The sequence below is a fragment of the Eleginops maclovinus genome, chromosome 21, assembly GCF_036324505.1.
Source record: "Eleginops maclovinus isolate JMC-PN-2008 ecotype Puerto Natales chromosome 21, JC_Emac_rtc_rv5, whole genome shotgun sequence".
NCBI classification, from domain to species: Eukaryota; Metazoa; Chordata; class Actinopteri; order Perciformes; family Eleginopidae; genus Eleginops; species Eleginops maclovinus.
In genome coordinates, this window is record NC_086369.1 from 15,688,771 (window position 1) to 15,712,558 (window position 23,788).

Sequence of the window (23,788 nt, forward strand, 5' to 3'; positions counted from 1 at the left end):
ACACTTATTTTTCTCATAATTTCTGTTCAAAAACACTCTCTTTAAAACCCCCTCCTGAAGAAGATCAGTCTGATTTAATGTCTTTGTGTCCCCGGGTCATGTCTGGGCTCTTAGTGTCTCCATGCACCATTCTTGCAGCTTTGGCACAACTGCAGCAGCACTTCCTACATACATCTGCATAGTTTTTTTTTTATCAATATCTCACACAAGGTAATAGGAAGTTTATCAAACTGTGGTTTGCATGATTTAATACACAGGCTCAAAATGCAGAGGTTGTTTCTGTGGAGAAGTGTGAAGCTTGCAGACATAAAAAGCCTTTTCAAAGCTGCTTTACGCATAAAAACAAGACCTGCCTGAAGTGCCTTCTCTTTCAGACATTTATGTTTGAGTGGCACCATCCACAATTGCAGCAGCACAATCAAAGTCCAATTATTGGGGCCAAAGGGTCTGGAGTTGGGGCCACTTGTAGTTTACAAGCATCATTGGTACTTATAGCCACTTATTTCATACGATCAGACAGTTATAGAGATATTTAGGACTCACAGCATTCATTTATTGTGCAACAGCATCTCTGCGTGCAGGAATTGACCATGTTTCACTGTGCTTCACTGTCCATTCTGCATGTGTAATTTACTGCATAAGAGATAAGTCAATTAAAAATAAAAGTATAAAGGGTTTCCCCAGATGTTACATCCAGATTGAATCTGTAAAGACAGAGAAATGATTTGTGTTTCTGGTCATTCACTTCTACAGTGATGCATCTACACAGTCAAACTAGCACATGGTGCAATAAAAATAGTCAATTAGTGTCATTTTAAAAACATCTGGAGCTTAATTTAAAGACATTTGAAAGAAGCATAATCCTTTTCACCATGTCCATGTTTGCTTATTGTTTGTCTTAGCAGAGTTTTAGTGAAATATCACATCATTTGGAAAGCAATCATGGCTCTGTTGTGATGCCCTGGTTTTTTTTAAAGCTTAGGTTGTTATTTTAATAAGCCATTTGGACGGGCAGTGTTGGACAAATGACGGGCACAGTGTGTCCCGTTAGTATCTAGGTCACAAACACAAACACCTCTGTGCCGCCGCCCAGTCATTACGACGGCTGACTCATACCTGCCGCTGAACACCAGACATTAATGTCTCTGAGGCTGAAATATACTTCAGGTTACCGCTCCATCTTCACCCCACACACACACACACACACACACACACACACACACACACACACACACACACACACACACACACACACACACACACACACACACACACACACACACACACACACACACACACACACACACACACACACACACACACACACACACACACACACACACACACACACACACACGTGAGGTAACGCTCCTCTGATGAGTCACCATTTGACCTTGAAGAAGCACACCAAAAGCTCTAAATGAAAACAACGGCGAAACAAAAGCAAACATGGAAGCGCTTTGATTTAAAGTCTAATGTGAATTCAAAAGAGTAAATAGCTTTAAGAGAAACTCAAGACATGGATAATGATTATAGTTATTAAAGAATCCTCTGAATGACATTAGGATAATGGTACTAACTCAGTAAGTCACATGACCACCATCCATCCTATATTAAAGATAAACGGGTATTTCCATTATGACCTTCAGACTGGTTGTATTTCTAAATGATGAATATCTCTCTGCTGTTAGCTCATATGTTCCTATAATTGGTGAAGTCATCACTCAACACTCGATCACACTTTAAACTCTATGACCCCTTAACCCTGGGACCTGTTTTTGGTTTCAGATTTGAGAGAAATTAGGATTGTTTTTTCGGATTTTCTTCCAGTTCATTATCCAAAAAACTAGGCTGGAATAAAAAAGCAAAGAAGTATTATTTCAGCTAACGAACTTGTCAGCTGTGAATGTTATTTGTAAGCCTGTAATGAGCCTGTTGTTCACACTCAACGATTTCTAATTAAATGTGGCGTCAGACAAAACACAACGGCCATGAAATTGCCACACGTGTTTTCACAATGTCCTGGAAATGAGTTAATTAGGATAAACTCAGTGTGAAGGTGATGGGGATGCATCTGCAAACACCCTTAATGATGTGAAAACTATTTTTTAGCGTCTTTGGGCTCTTAGTGTCCTGCCTGCCCTCAATTTCACCATTTTCATTGACTCAGTGAGCCGATGTTTTCAGTAAAAATACGATAAGAAAACTCCTCCTGCCCAGCAACAAATCACAGACGGATACTTATATCCCAACAGGGATCATGAAGACCCAAACAGATCTAGAAAAACAATGATTTATGAATCATCCTTCAGAAGGACACCATTACGCAGCCGGAAACGGTAAAAATGCATATTTTCTCCAAGATTGCATTTGTTTTTCATGCAAAACAAACACTTTTCCATCAAAGTCAGCAGAAGTTATGAAGAATGTTAAATGGAAACGTAAAATGACCCATGACTCACACCCAGAATAAACTGTCTGCTTCCCATAAACTTCCCTTATATTAATTTACAAAATACCTAAACAAACAAACACTTTCCAAGCTAAACCATGATGTTCAAATGAACCTATTCAATATGTTTTGATGCATGTTTACAATGCAATCTGTGACTCTGTACACTACTACATCTGGGAAATGACAAGGAAGTTCAGTTGTAAGGGACCGTCATTCTGCAGGAGTACAAATCCAAATGTTGGACCATATCTGCTATGTACAAACAAATGCATCATATCAACGTGTAGGTCCACAGTGAGTCAGTGTTAGCTGGTTTCGCTGCACCCAGCTGGTCAAAGTCATTCCGTCTTTAGAGGAATCTCACCTGCAGCCCCTCTGCCATCAGTAATGTATGGAGTGAGACAGAGAGTGATGGTGGGAGTGACCTACCTGTCCGTCCTTTCCCATCCCCAGTGATAAAGAGGAGCTGAAACCTCCTGTTCTGCTGCCACCCTGGTGATACTGGATCTGTGACCCACTGTCTTCACTCAGCAGCTGCAACACACGCACAACAAAGGTCAGGCAGAAGTAGGACGAATATTAAATATACCTGTCCTCAGCGTGCACAGAGCACGGGTCTGTTTCTCAATTCACCTTTTTCCTGAAGCCTGTATCAAGAATTGCAGAAAACAGATTTGGTTCCCGGAAGAAAAATCACAAGAGAAATTCATTGATTTGTCTTCAAGTTAGAAATACTGAAATTCAGCCTTAAAAAAGTGAAATTTGATGCAGAATAATGTTCACTCTTAGACTGCTGTCATGTATGAGGTTTTATTCCAAATAATCATATTTAATGCTTTTAGTATTTTATATTCCAAGTAAAATGCAACCTGAAATTCACAGGAATAAGGAGAAATCCAGGCTTGATCTAAATGAATTGCATGTCATAAATTATGCATTGGGAATAACGCTGCATGGTGGGTCACACCTTTAGCGATTCATAATACAAGACATCATTTATTGCCCTCAGCGGGAGGCATAAATGGGTCAGCTCCAACACAAGAAACACGCTGTCATGTGAACATAAATCATTAAAGCTGATGCATGCTGGGACATTCTTCTGGACATTCGCTCCTCGACACAATTCTGCTTTTTCAGGCTGAAGCACCATATTGAATTCTCAACCTTGTTGTGAACCCGGCGAGATGACACCCTCCTGGCTCCCGTTTGGTTCAGGGCTCCTCTTTATTTATGGGTCTAATTGCTTGCTCCTCTTCCTCACTGCGAGATGAAATGTTTGAACTTCTTGGCAAAAGGAGCATCGCTGGCGAGCTGCGAAAGGGAAGAAGTAAAGAGAGAAGGAAAGAAGAACAGAGTAATAACGTGTGACATAATCATTACCTCGGGGCTTTTCGTTCCCAGCAGCTCACTTTTAAATTGCAGAGTCAGCTCTCTATTAAACATCATCAGGCCAAACAATCGCTAACCAAACGGGCGATGGAAGACTTTGGAGTGGCACGGTTTGGAAGTTAACGATGATCGCTTCCTAAATAATGAATGTCTAATTGAAAAGGGGTTTTGGAATTGAAATAGCTGAGCTTTGTGAATTATTCATTGGTCATGAGACAAATAAACAAAAGGAGCTAAATGGAGAGTTAAATCACGTGTTATAATGAAATAATCAATTAGAAAAGCTTTGATTGACTCACCGTAAAACAGGAGGGAGCCCACTCCACTTCACTCATTGCTGTTAACGCTTAATCCATTGAAAACTCTTCAGGGCATTTCTCAATTGTGGCCAATTGGGTTTTGCAGAGTTGAATTAAAAAACAAAACAATATCAGGCTTCAAAGACAATTCCACAAATCCATTCTCAAAATTGGGAATATATTCAGTGAGCAAAGACAGAGCAATGCATAATTAATTGACTGATTAATTAGTGTATGTTTTGCTAATTTGGTTTATTAGCTGCCTCATTGATTCTGCCGTGTAAATAGGCACACAATCACATTGTAAAACAGTTTTTATATTATTATTAATATGTGGGAATTAACCACTGAGCAAGTAATTAATAACGTGGCAGGCACAGTCTGCAGGCCGGATAGAGACCACGATCTGCAAACAGCAACAGAATGCAGGGAAAACAAGCTTTCATCACAAAGGAAATGTCAAAACACTCGAGGATATGCAGATGAGGACTGATATCAGCCTCACATCTGAATCAGTAACTCCAGGAGTGCAAGAGGTGACAATCAGGAGTGATGTGGTTAGCATACCGTAGCTGATCGCATGATGCTGCAGGATTAAAATTGTAGAGTGGAAACACTAGTGAGGCTGCACTCGAGCTAAATGCTAACATCAGCGTGCTACACCTTTATGAAAGCAGGTATAGTTTCTCCCGGCGTCCAGTGGTTATGCAACTTAACAAGCTAACACATTGAATAAATGCTTCAGAGTTAAAACAAAACAATAGTCTGGCACTTATTTAGTCATGAACCAAAGTATTACAGATGAAAACCTGGCATTATGTGACTAGTTATCAAATGACTCCTCTGGAAATCATGAACGTTAGCATTCATATTATCCTTGATATTTTCTGTGGTTCTGCAGAACTATTGAGTTACTTATCAGGCCGTGTGTCGTAAGTAAGCAATGCACCAAACTCTGCTTCATTCAAGAACTGATTAGAGCTTCTGGCCTTTAAAAACGGACTCATATTTTAACGTCAACTCTTTCAAGTCCATCAAAGTAAATAATACTGTGTAACAGAAAGAGTAGTCCACATATTCACACACCAGTGAAAGGGAACAGTGCTGGGATTAAAGGACTTTGCAGAGGCCGACCCGAGGCAGGGTTTATGTAGTTTAATGAAATCAGAAGTCAAAACGTCAGCTGTCTTTTGTTCCTTTTTGACGCCAGGGATCAACATACGCCTCATATTTTGGGTATACTTTGAGGATTTATAGGTTTATTTGTGTCCTGAATGCTGATGTGAATCTTCCACAGTTGTTTCTTATACTTCTTATAAACATCTGTATAAATTGCATTTGGCATGTTTCATATATTTATATGCAGTGAAATGAGAATTCACAACTTTTATGTCTTGATGCTTAAATATTTTCGTAGTTGTACATTTAAGTTCTTATGCTTGTTTGAATTGTTATTTTATTTATTATTTAATTTGATTTATTAATGCTTATGTGTCTGACTGATCGGGCTATTGCATAGTATATACAGTATTTTATTTACTAAGATACATCATAGAGTATGCTGTATATCCTGCTGATCATCTGAGCTGCCATATGTTTCCACTGAGTGACAAAAAAAAACCTGATTTGAAAGGGAAAGTGATTTTCTGGTGTAATGCAGGAAAATCCAGCTCCATCCCGTGTTGAGGGAGGAAAGCTGCTGCAAATGAAAGAATCTTCTCTGGAAAGCCGGCACGGAGCCAGCGTCTGCTGCCAACCCTCAGGATCCTCGCTGTTCATTTCTCCTCTTTTTATGTGCGGCACACAAGAGACAAAGACGAGATGCATTCAACGCTGGCAGAGGAGGTCGGCTGTTCAAACGTGACAATTAACCTACGGCAAGAGACTGTTTGGTGGGGATTTTGGATGTGTCAGAAAGAGGAGCGAGCTGCTGTTTGGTGCGCTTTCACACATTTATAGAGCAGATGCAGGACTTGAATGAAGTTAAACAACACATTAGTAAAGGAGGGAAACTTTCTGTGCCGTGGTAACAGTAAATCAAACAGGAAAGGCAATTAATTGCAGGCATTGCAAGTGCAGCTCTCGGATCACAGCGCTCTGCCACCAACAATAGCTTCATTATCATATTGCCAGCAGCAAAGCAAATAAACATTCAACTTTCGCTGCTACAATAGGAAAGAGTACAACTGTTTTCACCGGCTGTGCACCGAGAGATTGTGTAGTAAACTACGGTCTGGCAGCGTAGTACTCCCACTGCAGTGCTCCTTTTAAATCTCTCTGAGTAGATCTCAGCTAAATAATATACTATCTATACTCGTTTATCCCGATGTGGAGGAATCTCAAACGTAAATTCCTAAACATTTCATGCATCCAAAGCGGGAAATAAACAGGTGCTGCCAGCCTCCCCCCCCCCTCTTAATGAAGCACTCTCTCTGTTCTCTGCTGATTGACTTCTTACTTCCATCCCTCATGCACAGATACGCTGTGTATTAAGCTGATGAGTTGCCGCTCCAGTGGGCTGCACCATCAGATAGCTGCTCCTGAAGGTTAATGACGGTGTTGTCGGATGGAAAATAGGGAGCCCCACCAAGCGTGACGCCTTGATACGAACATGTGACCTCTGACCTGCCGTCACCCCGGGTCCCGACGCCTGCCAGTGGCACCAGATGTTCAACACTAAAACCATTAATTAATCAGGGCGGGTTAAGGTGTCCTCACCTGCACTGCATATGTGCATTACTGATCACATGAGGCACTCCTTATAGACGCTCATTTAAAATAAGACAATGAGTCTCCGTCAAGGGGACACCGTTACATCTCTGGAGCAATGCAAGATGGAAAGCAATGGATGAAACGCTGGGAATACTGGGCAATATGGATGCACATGTTTAATGAAATAATAACCATCAAGTATGCAGCCAACGCCAAGAAGCAGTCAGTTCAAGCCACTGAAATCTAAAGAGCACACCTCTCAGTGTTCACTGCTGGAACAAATATCCTCCGTGTGTTTCAGAACAACGGTGGTTTATTGTTAGACCCTCACTGAAAGAACTTCTGTTTGATGGATGACCTTCAGAATCCAGCACTAAATCTCCTAAAGTAGCTGAAGCTTTACGACTAATTTGGGCGACTTTTACTTTTGAAGTGTCAGAAGGGTAAAGCACTTCAAACTATTTCTTTCCTTTTCATATTTTCATTTGATGCCGAGTTCAGGCGTCTGACTGTCACCTCACTAATAAGCCAGATTTGAGTGCAGCCTCTGCGGCACAGAAAGCGCTCGTACAGCCGAGGTTCGCCACGGAAAGTCGCAGACATTAGTCATAGCCCAATCTGCCTGTGATGCTGATGAATTGGCAGGCCACAGTGGAGATGGCAGGCAGGCAGCCACACTACAGCAATTATCAATCACACACGCTGTCGGGCCGCACTCATATTTCATGCCACCATTGTCAAACAGGATGGATGTCGTGCAGATTGATATGCAGTGAAAATCCTGCACCTATTGTCTTATTCATCTTCAAAAAGTAAACATGTGGGAGCTATCTGTGCATTTACAAGAGCCTCTTCTCTCTCCCTTTTTAATAAATGCCATACGAAGCATCGACAGTGATCCGTTTAGCAGACAACATCACTTATGTTGATCATTACTCACCAAACTATTTGTCAGGCGGCCAATATAGTAGAGCCACATTTAAAAAACTCCCCAAGGTACTTCATCTGAACCAGAGAGGTACTCAATGTCCCTCCTCCTCCTGGACAAACCGTCAGGAGATAATTGTATTAAACCCTTTTACACATGCACTGCAACTCCGCAATTATTTAGACAGAAAAGATTTTTTTGAGAACCCAAATGTCCCAATCATTCGACTCGACAACAAACAGACTTCACCTACAAGCAGCAACAGAGTGGAATGTATAGATAACTAATAGTGGTCAAGTGGCTGTGTTGATGATGTTCCTACTATTGCTGGTGTGAAATCATGAGAAAACAAGGTTACTTTACACAAATAGTACAATGTAAATGTCCAAATGGAGAGACGACTGTATTAGGAAGCTGCTGTCGGAAAGGAATGACCCAGAAATCTAAAGGGAAATTCAAGTAAAGGCAAACCACTGTGCCTAAAGGAGCCCTAAACATGATGTAAAGGTGTCACATTGGACCAAAAAGATCTATTCAAAAGACACTAAAAACAAATGCCAATTGCGAGGAAAATAAACACCTTGAATCAAACAGAAGAACATGGCTCTTATTGTGCAGAACAACAGCCATACTTTTCTTCCAACTATTGCAAAGGCATGACAATCTGGAGTCCGTCGGTCAGATTAGCCAATCAGAGTCAGAGTGGGGCAATGGGACTGTGTTTTCAGATACATTTTTCAGAGTAATGGGGTTATGATTAAAGCTCCTCTATTATATTGGCATGGAAACAGTTTCTAAGTGACTGTATCTGCGTCACATTGTCCGGAGCTCATAGGAGAAAATTAGTACTTCTAATAACAGCCGGAAGTGAGAATTCATTAGAGTAAATTGCCCCTCTCCGATTGTGTAATTTCAGCCTCATTTTAATTATAAAGAGTTACATTTGCAGGAAAAGTTAATGGCGTCTGTGAGTCTATTTGTTCATTACACATCCATAATGGAGCCAGAAGGACAGGAGGGAGAGAAGGCTTTAATTACTACGATAAAAGGTACAATTTGAAGTAGATTATGGATGGTTTTGACAACATCTTTCAGCGTCTTTATAGGGCTGAATAATAGAGCTTTAAAAACCCTGCCACATCACACTGTGGGCATCTCCTCCTGTCCTTACCTGACATTGAATGAACTAAATATAGACACTGAAAGAAACCTTATTATTGCAGGAGAGCGTAAGGAAACTCAAGTGATAGATGTGGGCATCAGGAAAGGTGTCAGAAGCCCTCATAAAAAAAGTAATAGGATGGCAGCGAGCTGGGAATAACTGACAAATAGTCCTTATCATTCGTCTGCAAGTTTATCCGTGTTGCACAGGCTGGGAACAAAAAGGGGAAAGGTATTCAAAGGTTATAAAGCACTGTATGGAGGCAGACATAAAGGTTCCCTGGAAAAACACATCCATAAGCAGGAGGTCAATTAAACTATTTAAGAATAAATGAGTGAATCGAAGACTATTCAGCAACTCAACGTATAAAAGATGATATACTTTTATTTAAAGGCGACATTATAAGCTCTTCACAAAAGCGAATTACCTCAGATGCAGAACAATTACTGGGTGAAGGACAGCTTGGTTTGACGTGCTTTAATTCTAACTCCAAGCAGCCTGATTACACTGACCCCGGTTTGGATTATATATATATGTGAGGATAAAACAGAGCAGAGGACTGAAACCCTGCAGTGTCTTCCCCATGCAAACCTGGTGAAGATTTAAATGGATTCTGGATATTTAAAAGGAGACCTGCACCTTTTTCCCTTCACTTCAATATTTTAAATTTGATGAGCCACCGCCTGAGACTCAGAGGCATTTCTGATCTGCTGCCGTCACAGCGGGAGGTCAGAAGTGGTGCTCCTAATGGTTGCACCATCAAAGAAGAAGAGCTAAAGACTACAGGTGGAGGACTTGTTTCATGACACTCAATGAGTCCTTGAGTGAAAACTTGACTGTGAGTGTCGAGCAAACTAAGTAATCCTCTGATTTGGATTTCATAGTAAATGTGCTGCTAATGAGGTCATTAAATTCATAAAACCTCCTTTTTTATGACATATAACCCAATCTTTTACACTATGAACCGTCATTATGCATCTTAACTAATGAGTGTATCCCTCCTTTATTAAATACATGTAACATACTGCTTTGATATCCTAATAGATAAACAGATTTTGACAAACTGCATCATTTGCTGGTGAAAGAAGGTAATATATATCACCATTAATGCTGTTCTAATCCATGCAGTGTTTAATTAGGATAATATCATATTCTGTGTCTTCTTTTGAATCCCACCCCTTGTTTATCCCACATACTGTCCATAACCAGATGGAAAGGTAGTCTATTTTTTTATATTCTGGCTTGATCCAAATACGAGGATTATTCATATTTGCTCTAGTTTTTCTTGTATTACCCTGGAGATATTGGTCTTATTGTTGTGTACCACAGATTAGGAGCTTTTTTGTTTTCCTCCCTGCTTGCCACCCTCACTCTGCTATCAGCAGCTAACACAATTTAGACTGGCACCGGACCATCTTCCACATTAGGGTTAAATCATCCGTTTGATTGCAATTGACATAATTGGAAATGATTCTAACAATGTCTTTCCAAAATAGCAATTAAGAGCAGTGAAGCCATAGGCAGCCGGAGAGGGAGCGAACTGCAGGCGGAGAGGAAACGACGGGGAGAAGAAGGAGGGAAACAGAAGAGAGAAAGCTTTCTACAGCGGCCAGCCAAGCAGCAATTGCTCTGCACAGTTGAGCAGTGGAGATAAGCCACAAAGCAGATGCCTGCATATCAAGTGCTTTTCTTAGTTGCCACATTTCCAATAGCTGACTCACATATCCAATTCCCCAGAGGACAGGGGGGGGTTGTGTTAGTGGATGTACTGTATTTTCCCCCTATATATGATGTGTGTGGGGGGCTGTTTGTGGGATTGGGAAGTGTTCAAGACAAAGGGAAGTGTCTTTGAGAGGGTCATGGTCAGGTTGTAAGCTCTGCGGCAGGAACAGAGCGGGAGGCATCGATCATGTGACGCCCGGTGACCGCAGGAGCCAACCAGCAGGTCAGCGAGAGGGCCAACTTAAAATATTAAGAGCTGATTGAAAACTGAAATACAGAGACTGGTTGTGATGACATCTGGGAAAGGATTAAAGCATCAGGGCCAAACAGGAGGACAGAGGTGGAAGACGTATTCAGATCCTTTAGGTCGTAACTCGTAGCAAAAGGTGTAAAATAAATGCAGTAGAATTGTTGATAGATTCCTTTGAATTGGAGTACAAGTATAACTTGGCAGTAAAAAAAATACTTAAGTTAAGTGCACATAACTTGATTTTGTACTTAAGTACTTCAGTAAATGCAGTTAGCTTCATGCCACAACTAGACGGAGATACTGTACGCTGCATTTTGCATCCCAGCAAGCAAGTAAAAATGTGACTCATATTTGCAGATGTCTCAAGTGTCAGATCAAATATGTGTGTGTGTGTGTGTGTGTGTGTGTGTGTGTGTGTGTGTGTGTGTGTGTGTGTGTGTGTGTGTGTGTGTGTGTGTGTGTGTGTGTGTGTGTGTTCTGTCCTTGTGTGCAAAGACGGTTCTGCACAATCACTTTCTCAATAATGGTTTTTGTTTTTCCGTCTGAAGCGTTGACGCCTCCAATCATGTTTTCATCCTTGTTCAATTTCCACTGTCGTCAACAAGTCGCGCTGACGCTCTCCTTTAAATGCATCTGAACCATGTTTCCTGTGCTTAGTCTGGTGTGAAATGAAGGCTAAAAACTCTTAATATGTTCTGCATTACACAAAGTAAATACCAAATCCATGACATACACATATTTGGGATTACAAAAAGGTAATGGCAGCTATTTATTAGGCTGTTTATGGTTTTACTCCCAGCATCTTAGCCTTAAAGACATATGGAAATCATGATGTAATGGTTGCCTGAAATGCTCACAACGCTGCTGCGTTAGAATAATAATTACGGAGTGTGTTAGAGGGTCTGTGAGACTGAAAGAAGTAAAGAAGAAACGGAGGATCGCAGCTTTAATAAGCCAACATCAGGGCAGCACGGCCAATTAAGCAGCCCTCTGCAGTGCAAAGCTCTGGAACGCAGATAGCAGATTAGCTTCAGAAAATAGCTTTATTGCATCGCGGGGCCGGAGAGAGTTGAACACAGTGGCAGTGATTTCTCTATTGCTGATTAGGCAAACGTAAACACCAAGATGAATGTTGTGTGAAAACCGGTTATTGATTTTGGCCATGAAGAGGCGCTCTCTCCACGGGACTATTGAACCTGGTCCAGGCGTGGCGCTGCAGAAGGATCTGTCTTTAAAGGTCAATGGAGATGATGCATGCTGAAGCAAGTGCATATTTAGAGGAGTTAATCCAAACTCTGCAGAGGAAGTGAGGACGTTATGGAGAAGAGGGGAGGGATAATTAGACAGGAAGTGGGTTTCATGTTATTTCACTTATTTACCCCAATTCCAGGTAATTAAAGGACAGGAAGTGTGTGTTTTTTTGGGTTGTTGTATGACAACTGAACGAACGAAATAACCTAAATTGAGTGGATTTTCTCAACTGGCATGTGACTTTTAAAGTGTGCTGTGCAGAAAGTCCTGCAGCACAACCATTAAGTCACAGCTTATCAATAATCTGTTAAGTGATGGACGTTTTATGAGCGGACCACACAAACTCACCAAAAATGGGATCCAAAAAAAGGTTATTATCCTGACTAAACTACAGGCTGCTTTGCTTGTACTTGGGGTATAGTCTGCATAATCCTTCTGTCACCACTGACTGTTTGCATGATTTAAGGCAGATTGGCTGTCTAGTTTTGGTCCTTAGGGTGCAAAGGTTTGTCCAACAATTTGTATATGTGCAAGCCCGATCTACAGGAAGGTGGGAACTTCCTGTGCACGGACCAGGCTATTACATCAAGCATGCTGTAGTCTGGAATTCTGATTCAAATGTACAAACTTTGCATAGTTTGAAGAGCTTTTCTAAGAAGCAAACGACTTGTGCTCCTACCTTGATGCTAACAGTTGTGCAGAGCTGCCGTTATATTTCCGGTGATTTGGACCGAGCGTTTCCACTCAAAACTTTATCTTAAAAATAAATAAATGGATCTTTAGTTGATGTTATATTTTACTGAAATCTCTCAACTGTAAAGACGTTTTGATTCTGCCTTGGGGGGGATTTGGGGGAAAAGAACATCTGTTACGCTGAAATGACTCACGCTAACGTAAAGAAGCTTAACTCTGCTGCTGTGTCCCTTTCTAATCCAATGCTGAATAATCAAATTTAAAAGATATTTGGAGCGCCGTGACCTTATCTCCTCACACTTTTATCTGACGTCCACGAGCACGCCGTGTTTAAACAAGAGGATGGATCAGCAGGTGTATGACTATGAGAAGAATCTACTATAGTTTATGGATGAATAAATGATAACAAGAGAAAAAGCAATGAAAAAAATAACTATATTAGTAACATAGCAGTCAGGGAGTGAATCGGGCAGAAAAAGCTTCATATTCAAGTGATTTCTGTGACGTAATTTGCACTTTTTGCAGATACAATTGAATTCTAAGGGAGGGATTTAGTTAAAACTCCTAAAACAGTTTACATTTCCAGGTTAAAGTGGAGTTAATATCACTTCTGTCTGCATAAAGTCAGAGAACATAGCTTTGGAAACATGTAAAAAGGAACAATACTAAGAGAAATAGCATATTATTATTAATATTGATATTAAGGATCACAGGTTTAGAGCTATTTTATAGTCTGAGCCTTATCTCCAGTAAGAACACAGGGTTGTTATTCCACTCAACAACTTTATTCGGCAACAAACAGGACACGATATGCTAATGGAGTGCAACCGATCTGCCAGCAGATTAATTTGTAAATTGCCCCCAACCGATTTGAGATGATTAATCAGATTTATGAGCGACGCTATAATGAGTGCAACTTTGACGAGCACCTTGATCACACAATATTAAGAGTTCAGCGAGAGGCAAACCCGCCTGTAAGAGCTGTAAAAACAAAGTGTACACTGAAGAGAAAATACAGAACTGCTAATTGGACCTTGGTTGAAAATGTGGACTAGCAGCGCGCAGACATTATCTCCACAGTCTTTGTTCTGTTTGAGTGATTAGCACACACAACATTACAAATCCGCTCACATGACGGGGTATTACCGTGTTTCTGTCTGAAATGACATGCCACATCAAAGGTGTGATGCTGCGTCGTGTGATTCAGCAGTGTTCTGTGACTGTGTGAGTGACAGCGGCGGGGAATCAGAGAGGATTAACTCCCTCTCTAATGTTTCCACCCTGCATGCTAAACAGTGGAGCTTGTCAGTTAAGATTGGGGAGGTCATGTGAGAGAGATCAGAGGATTTAAACACAGGGGAGGATGAATGTGAAGCCCCTTGTGTACTGTAGTAAATACTGTACGAACGTTGATGCTGCAGAACCATAAGGATAAGTGCAGCATAATGCAATGATGCTCATTTGTGCCACAGTTGTAAATTCAAGATAAAGCCTTGACAGTTGGAGAGACAGCATCCAGTGTTTGTTTCAGTGGGCGCTGAAAAAAACCTGTTTGCATTACAGAGGAAGAGAGGAAACACCAGTGACTCATCAGAAATCTGTAGTCACGGGAAGATGGAAAATAAAATGAAGCATCTGAATAAATATTACTATTAAAGCATGCATTCATTATTTTAAGCACAAAAGCATCTCCAGGTGAGATCTAAGCTCCACTGATCCAGGAACAGACTCAGCTTTTCGTACTGCTAAGCCTATGATCTTGCAAGTGAAGGCGTTATGAATACATGTAAGTATTGGCAGTAGTTTACAATATATGTAGATGCACGTCCTTCAATATTGCGCAACTCTTGACTTAATAAACCCGTAATGGATCATCAATGATCTACCGTACGTTACACAATAATATATTCGCCACATAAGGTGTAACCCAGTCCCATAGAACAGGGCCTTTCAGACCATAGCATTTGTTCAGCCCTTCTGAAAGCCAGAGAGCCTATAATATGTATTTATATTCACCTTTAGTGAAGGTTTATTAAATGGTCTGCAAAATAAAAAATCATAATTTTAAAAAGTAAAGTAATAAATCTATAAATTAAAATAAATAATTTGCTTTAACTAGTAATGAGTAGAAAGCAGGTTGGCAGTGCAGGTGAATTAAAAAAGAATGAAATATTTAAAGAAAAATAAGGAAATCATTTATTTGACTTGTTTTTGTATTAAAGTTAATTACACTTATTTGTATTAAAAGTCTTATTTATTAAAATACTTTTAATTAAATTATCATATTTTATTTCTGGCATATTTCATATTAACTGTATTTATTTAAATAATTCACTTATTGAGTTATTTCTTTTTGATTGAAAGTTTTTTGTGAAGAATAGATTAAGATTTGCAGCCTTCCAGGTTTTTCCAGCTGCTTATCAGCGCTGCTCTGCACACATTAAGCCGTGTCACGCCGGCGAGGTGGCATTATTAAATAATCAGAGGATCGATTACAATCACACTTTATCATTGCACAACCAGCAGGGGGGAACTGACAGGGAGGTTATCTCCGCTCTCCTTTTGTAGAAGGAAAATCATCTAATCCTGTTTATGTTTCCAAATTCAAACAGTTCAATTTCACTGTCAGACATCTGGGGTCCACAGAAAGCCCCCGGGTGCTGCTGGGAAATGTTTGGACCTGCAGCTTACTCAGCCGATAAAGAAAATCAGTCGGTCTCTTTTCATACTAATCAACTCGGCGGTTTCACACGGCCTTTGTCGATCAGCTGTAAAGAAATCACGACTTTTGCATAACGTTTCCTACACATTTAACGTCCCTGCACTCCGTCCTGATGTTTATCGGCTGATTTAGACTCTGCTGACAGTCTTTCTCACTTTTACTAACCTGCCGCTGTCAGAGAGGAGATGCAACCGTTATTTATCCTCGCTCAAAAACAAGCAGATACTGGAGTGAAGAGACACAGTGGGTTCACTCCACATTCGAGAGTTGATAGCTGGTTCTCCTTGATAAAACACTTTGAATAACCCGTTTATTAGCAACAACGCTCACTAGCCTTCTGCAAAATCAGTGTCATACACACTCTGGGTGATGCTGCATTGCTTAAAGAGCTGAAGTCCTTCCTTTACTACTTTTCTTTAACAATTCAGTGTCACTAACGTGCTCCGTGAAGCCAGACATTTACTCATACTGTATCATTGATGTGAAATAAAGCTTGAATTGGAATTAAATCTGGAGTAATGTTGAGGAGAGGATTGTATTAATGGTTTAGTTTTTTCTGACGCTGCATCGTAAGAAACTCAAGTGAGAAATCTACTAGTAAAAAAAGGGTTAAAGCACATTTGAAATTAAATTCTAACAAAGGAAAAGAGTGTAAAAAGTCACATGCCAGCAGAAATGAACCTCCATTCTTAAAGTGCTCCCAGGTTATACATAAACCCAAAACATAAAATATATCTTTCCTTTCTTTGAGGGCCTCAAATTGTAGTTTGTAGTTTCAATCAGAATTAGAAGTCCATTATTTGTCCCACAAAGGGGACATTTACATGATTACAACAGCAGATAAAGTGAGGGCCTTTTGTAAGTAAGGGTACAAAAACAATAGTAATAACTGTGAAATGGCAAGTATGGTAACTACTTAAGTCACTATGCAAATATAAATGTGGTTGAACTACCAGCAAACAGCAAAATATAGTAGACATACAGGTTTAGTATCATGCAGTCTCATGGTAGCTGACAACAGAGTGACATTACACCTTTCACGCTGCAGATTTCCCGCTTCATTACCATAAGAAATGTCTAAATATAGAAGCATTACACTACACACCAACTCCCTACAGTGAGAGGAAACCGGTGCATGTTCAGAGCAGACTTTTGCTGCAGCCTGAGGTTATCCAAATAAACACTGAAGGAATATTCAGTAAATGAGATTGTGTTCTTACTCCAGAAGCAAAAAAAATAGCAAAAATAATTGTGTTTGCTGTTGGGGTTTAATAGAATTGTAATAATGTGAATACTTTAGTGGCTCTTATTTACCAGCAGAGGGAAATTTGGATCCTGAGGGATATTAAGGACAAGTTCATCTACAGGACAGCCTCCCTAAAGCTGCAGCGGGGAAAGCTCAAACTTAACATTTACTGTATTTCCAAAAATAATATTTGGTGCTGCAGTGCTTCCCTCCTTTGGTCTGACTGAATCACATGACATGTTTACCGTGCACTTAAATTAACGAGGCCTTCTGCAGTTTGTCTTGTTTCCTGTCAGACGGAGAGTTATTGTGACATGCTTTCAACATAAGAGACAACACAATGCACTCGACTGATATTCCTTCTGAAGGTTGAATCTCTTTATCCTACAGTGGTGCTCTGCAGGGCCTCACAGTACGGAGGCAGAGTAATAACCTCCCCTTCAACACAGCTCAGTCATACTACTCCCCAAACAGGAACAAATAGACTTTCACTTAATCTTGTTAATAATTTCACTTTGGGGAAAAGCACAAGAACAATGTGTTCTACATTTCAGGGTAAAATGCTTTCACTGGATTTGATTAAGCTTTCGTAGTATCAGCACAAAGAGCATTTGTCACGTGTCATGGGAAATGACAAAGTGTGTTTTTGCAGAATTACAGGCTGTTTGTCAAGGCTCTCGCTTTCTACGCTGTGCTTTAGCTGAAAGGGGATGTCAAAGGATGATTTAGATCCAACATATATTCTCTAAACAAGGTCTCACTTTAACGAGCTGCACTTTTGATATAAATGACATTTACTTCAGAGCTACTGAGGTCAGCTACTGGATCTAAGTAACACAAACAACACACAACAACCAATCAGATGCACGCTTCGTTTGCACACTCAGTTCTTTTGACTAATACTCGTAAGAAATGCATACCCTGGGTTAAGGATTTAGTTTCCTATAATTTGACATTGAACATCTCCCGACTGCTTCATAATAAAAAGCCGCTCCTTTTTTTTTGCATATTGAACACCTCTAATGTAAATCTGCACGTGTTAGGTCGGCATTATTAGTAAAACGGCAGCTATTAATTAGATAAAACCACAAACAACAGCATTGGATTACAGGCACACACACATCATGACACACTGCAGACCCACATGTTAAAAATAATTTACAAGTAAACCTAAACTTACAGACAAGTCAGATATTGAAATATTTTACAGATCTGTTTTGATTAACTAGGTCTATTTTGCAGATTAAGGAAGCTCCAATTCAACCTATTTCTGTTGCTTATCGATGCATGTGTCTGTGTGTTTTCTAAATATTTAAAGCTCTGAAAACATTTGCCTTTTTAAAAAAATAATAAAGTCAATCTGCTGCCTTAAATTTTTCAAGCTATGGTCATTTTTGGGGGTTTACAGTGCATGTGAAGGGGGAAATAAAGCAACAAGAAAATCTCTTCCATGAATAGTATTGAAGACAGGAAGTGATTTCATGAATAACAAGGATACAAATGCCTGGGAGTGTCAATGCAACAACAACAAAATACTACCAAAAAACTAGGATCAAGGGAAAGACACACATACTATCCTGTAAAATGTTAAATCTATGTTTGAATTAAAAACAGTACAGAATAAATAAAGAGCAGTGGGTCTCTGATGACCAATAAGCTGTGTTTCTGTGTACTCCCCGACCTCTTTCCAAAACATGTCTCAGGGTTCCGGTCCAAGGTCAGTGTCTTACACCCAGCCTGTCAGTTTCCTCAATTCCAATTATGTTTTCCTCCCGAGCGTTGTGAGGAGTCCTTGACAGCCCAACACGATCAACTGGGAGTCATTATCGTACATCAGACTCATGGCAGCGTTCGTGTCTCGGGGTGAAACCTTCCCTCTGTGATCGCTCGCCCTGACAAGTGTCACATCGTTGTGGATACAAATGTAGTCATATCCACCAAATGAATATGTTCTCAAATGGGCTGTAATAGAATAATGGGGACGCAATATGGAAAACATTACCGCGTTATGTCCTCTTAGACTTTCACTTTGCGTGCAGATGATGCACACATGACATATGATCCAATTTCACAGCACTGTGTGCACTATCACTGCTATTACTTCCTGCAGCTGCGAGTGGGTCATGGAAGCTTCATGTTTATGTGTTGACGTTAGTAGCCTGTAAAACTGGGTTGTAAGTGGGTGTTAGGTCTGACTGGGTATCCTGCAGGTTCTCCTTCTTATTTACTACCTCCATAATCTGAAACCAGAGCTCATCTTGTCTGATCTGTAATTTCATACATCGTACTGGAAGTTTAACTAATCAGCCTTTTCAGACCGGTTTTCAGTGCTTTTAATGTACAGATTTTAGAGATCTGTGCAAGAGACTTGCAGAAGGAATTGCACAGAACACAATGACGTTTGAATGAAGCTAGAGAAAAAGCACATGTACAACCCTGAGGAATTTGGAAACAGACTGAACGTGGCTAGGGTTAACTCTTAGCGAGGTAAGTGTGTAACGTAGAGAGATCCCTGGTTATGATTCCCTTAATGATCAGCATGTTGTTACTACAGTAGGAGCAGAATTATCCAACGCTTACTCTGCTTGTTTCCCTGAGAACTTAAGGTCGAGATTTTCATCACTGAAAACCTTCATCAGGTTAAAGTTTAGCTTATAAAACACAATGTTAACGAAGGTCAAATTTGCTTTGTGTATTCACTTTGCAACATGTATACACTACAAAATGAAATGGGTTCTTTTCTTGGCCAATGTTTCACCTTTCCACCAAGTTTCATACAAATCAGAGCAGTGTTTTTTTTGTAGTCAACAACAAACTGACTTGTTGAAAATGAAGCGAAAAATAAAAGCTCGCATCACAGATGGATTGCAGCACATACTAGCTACAGCTCAGGTTTGCACAACACTATATCATCATGCGTATTCTCTTGAGGTCAGGCTTTGCTCCTGGATTTACTTCAGCATGCTGTTTTTGGTGAGATGCTGAGGAAATCACCCGCAGAAACACAAGCAGCTTTCACCAACTGGGCCTCAGGACGGATGATTTAGTAGACTCTCTTTTAGTAATTATTTCCAATACCAGACCTCATAAAAAAGAAACACTGTTGGTGTGACGGAGGGAGGCATCCTGACGCTCGTCTCCAGGGCTTCATAAAACCTGCAAACACTCCCAGTCTCACACTTCCAATAACCGCACGAGGCACAACAAGTCCTCCAGGCAACAGGTCGGAGGAGAACAAATGTGTGTGTGATTTGTGGTGTCGAGCATGCTTAAAGTGTTTAGAAATCTTATGCCGGACAGGTATGTATACTGTGATTATCCCAGGCTTAGGAAAGGGCCCTTGGCAGTGATAGTACTGCATTGATTTGTGTAATCACTTTGAGGTAATTATGCAGGAGTACGCAGAATGAGCTCCTCGGGGGAAAGGCAGAATGCTTTGTGTGGCAGAGACACCATCATGCTCTGCAGCAGAAAAGCTCCGACTCGACACATTAAATATGGGCATTGAGGGATAGATCTTAATGCTACAGAGCAGCGTCGAATGCAGAGTGGCCCGCCTACATCACTGCATGCTTTAAAGTGTTGTGCTTGTCACGCTAAGCCTCTTCTTAAAGTCGGGAAGAGGCTTCAGTGCAGGCTCCAATTATACTGACACGTTTCATTTTAATGATCCCAGAAAGCAGAAATGGAATAGTGAGGGAAAGCAGCATGCAGCATGTTGTCAGGCTTTGGCGTATGAGGGGAAGCTGATGAATAATGTTAGCATTCATCTAAAAAAGAACTAAATACGATTTCTACGAGCTAATGTTATAATAAGAGGTTAAATGGCATCATGTCTTAGGGAAAAAGCCAGCAAAGTGGATTACAATATAAAAGAACAAAGGTCATTGAACGCAGCTAATGGTTTCAGGGTTCAGTGGATGATGATTTAAATCACAGTGGAGCACATGGTACTGTAGAGCCATAATAATAGTCATGATATTATAATAATAATGGATGTGTGCTGACAGGGTTTGACGGAGCATCTCAGGCGCTTCTGACAAACGGTTTCCGCTCTGTAAGCAGAGGTGATCTTTGAGATGAGGGCTGAGGCTTTGACAGGAAGCTTCAGCATCGGTACCACCGACACATCTGAGATCAACTCTGGTCTATCTGGGTGTATACACCGGATCCACGGTGACCTTTTCCTGCAAGGACTAGAAACAGGGCAAAGTAGTAAAGGACGGACATGGAAACTGCTGGATTTGAATACCGTTTGGAAATGCATACAACCATTCTTACATATATATTTTACAATCTGCTCTCTGTATCTTTCATGTGCTTCCAGAATAATCCCGCTGTTCCTCATTTGCATTCGCTGCGAGGCTTTCTGGAATGTCTCAGTCATGGTTAAGCTCCCTCCGTTCATCACGCTCCAAACCCTTTCTTTCTCTTTGTTTCAAACACTTAGATTCAAGATTTACACCTACAGTGTTCAAAGAGCCAAGGACGGAGCGGACCGGTTCAATTCTAAACAATAAATCAGATGCCATGATTTAGAGTGTGCGTGGCGTGCTCCTCGGCGGGGATTACGTGTTTTACTTCTTAAATCAAAAGGCTTTCGAGGAGCTAATGTGATTTTCTCTGTGTGTTTGCTGCAGCTCTTTCGTGACTCTCTCAGATAGTGGAGTCATTGTAAATTCCCGAGGTTTTTTTTGGACGACTCTTGTTCTAAATTACAAAGCTCCCAGAGCTGTGCTGCAGCCCTGCCTGCATATGTACTGATATTGTAGGGGATGGAATCCTCCTAAAGTAAGTGGACTCAGAATGTTGTATGTTACCGTGCATCTGCTCATGAAAGTTTAATGTGTCACCTGCTTTTAAGCACGTCTGTGTTCTGCATACGTCAGGTGCAAGTCTAGACTGTTGGAGAAAAGCTTCGGGGAAAAACTGACAAGGTGTGTTTGCTGCAGATTTCCGATCTGGAGGGAGGCGATAGCTCACCCTGGTGTGTTTGAGAGACAGACCTCTGAATGTTTCAAACAAATTCTGCAGCAGCTTGGCGGACACACTTTACTGAGGGACATTTTCACTTCATAGATTTGATGATGTGGGGGTAAGCACATCAGGTTTTTGTGGGGTTTAGATAGTTTTCATCACTATTTTACTTAATTAAAAGGCCTATTAGGAGGTCCAGAATTAAGTGGATTTCTTGTTAGAAAACAGGCAACAAATGGAGAAAGAAAATGGAACTTATTTAGCGAGCCGTTTAGAAAACCACCGATGTCTCGTGGACATTTGTGCAATGCAACCGAGTGCTCTCTAGTTCCATGATTTCATTACATCGGCCCAAACGCTCAATAAAAGCTGATCGCCCGCTGGATGAGATGATTTGATTACTGCAGTATTGAATTTTGGTCAATTTGCAATCCACTGTACGTTAAAGCAAAAGGTTAAACCGTGCATGTTGAGTACATCTTTAGCATCTCCCTTTCATCACAACAGAGGATTGTATGTATGGAGGAAGTTAAGCACTATGTTATGTTTACATGACAACATGTCTTGCTTAGGTTCAGTACCAGGATGTGGTTTGGGTTAAAATAAGAATGGTTTTATGTTAAATAATTCCACGATGAGTTTTGGTTCTTCACAGGACATAAACAGCAGTCTCCTGGGACAATCAACCCCGACCTCTTCCCTAAGCGCCCGGTGTGTGTGTCTGAGTCCAGCCTGCATTTTGCGATGTTCAGTAAAGCTCATATCAGCAGAAACTTCACACTGAAGAACCTTGAAAGCGATCTGCTGAAATGGCCCGGGTCACACGAGGCACGGCTGCTGGAACAACTGAAATGGACTCGGGGCGCCCGCAGAAAGAAATGCACTGCAGGCAAAAGCCCCGTGACGTTGATGAATGTTGTCCTCCGTGTGTTAGGTAATATCCTCTGATGAGATGCAGCATGTGCTACGGTCCACAAGGTTGTGAGTGCAGCACAAAAGTGATGACGTGAGGGTGTGTGTACAGCGAGGCCACAGGAGGAGGGTGGAGGAGTCATGGCAGCAGTGACAGGAACGATTTACACCATCACACCTGGACATCGGACATGAAATACAAGTGCTTCTTATTCCTCTGCAGCTCCATCTCTGCTGTTTCTCCTCTGCTGAACTTCATGCTCTACTCATTTTAACACGTTATTGGATGTCTAGGGCCGCACTTCACAGAATACTAGAATATCTCCTCACACTGTGGATGTTATCCGACTATAGATTTGCACAAGAACACATAAGAAAAAGCTCCTTATATTCTACGGCACGGTGGCATTCCCTCATGGATTCATGCAGCAGTGTTGCCGTCTTAATTAATTCCTCGTTCTGCTTCTTGGAGTTTGTGGGAGCAAAACTTGACAAATCCATTGTGTAAGCTATAATTACAACGGGTGCATATTATAAATTAAAAATCAGCCTTTTGACAGACGCAGCGTCAGAACAACAGGCTGAATTAGCTTCATGTTTGCTGCATGAAATGGGGAGAAACATCGGGCAGATGGTCAGGTTAAAATACATGTGAATGATTGTTGACTCTGGCCATAAGTTTGGCAAAGACAGAAATGCTGTTTGAACGTCTGTTTTAGTCGCTGGTTCGATATCAGAGTGGTGCTATTGAGTGGGACCATCACTCAAAAGAGGCTTTGAGACAAAACAAGAAAACCGATTATCGAGCAAACTTTAAAAGCGCTCCAAAAAAATATAGATTTCCTGATTTTCAGCCAGAAGAGTTGGGTTAGGCCCTGCACAATCCTCAAATATTACTTTAATAACCAGCCCTTCATGGATTAGGGTGAATCCAGAGACTATTTTCAATAATAGAAAAAGGATAGGCGAGTGACGAGGCTCTTCAGTGCCTTCTTGTGGCCACACTCCATCTATCACTCCAAGAACAAGAAGTCCTTGAGAACTACCAGGTAAGAGGTTATGTTAAGCAA

The 23,788-nt window shown here is 40.9% G+C and overlaps 1 protein-coding gene across 1 annotated transcript in view; it reads right to left on the reverse strand.

The window, feature by feature from the left end:
* neto1l (neuropilin (NRP) and tolloid (TLL)-like 1, like) overlaps positions 1–2,898 on the reverse strand; it is a 75,105-nt gene extending 72,207 nt beyond the window's left edge. Inside the window, exon 1 of the mRNA XM_063912298.1 lies at positions 2,885–2,898. The gene's annotated coding sequence lies outside the window, so the exon portion shown is untranslated. The remainder of the gene's footprint in view (positions 1–2,884) is intronic.
* Positions 2,899–23,788: the final 20,890 nt, after the last annotated feature.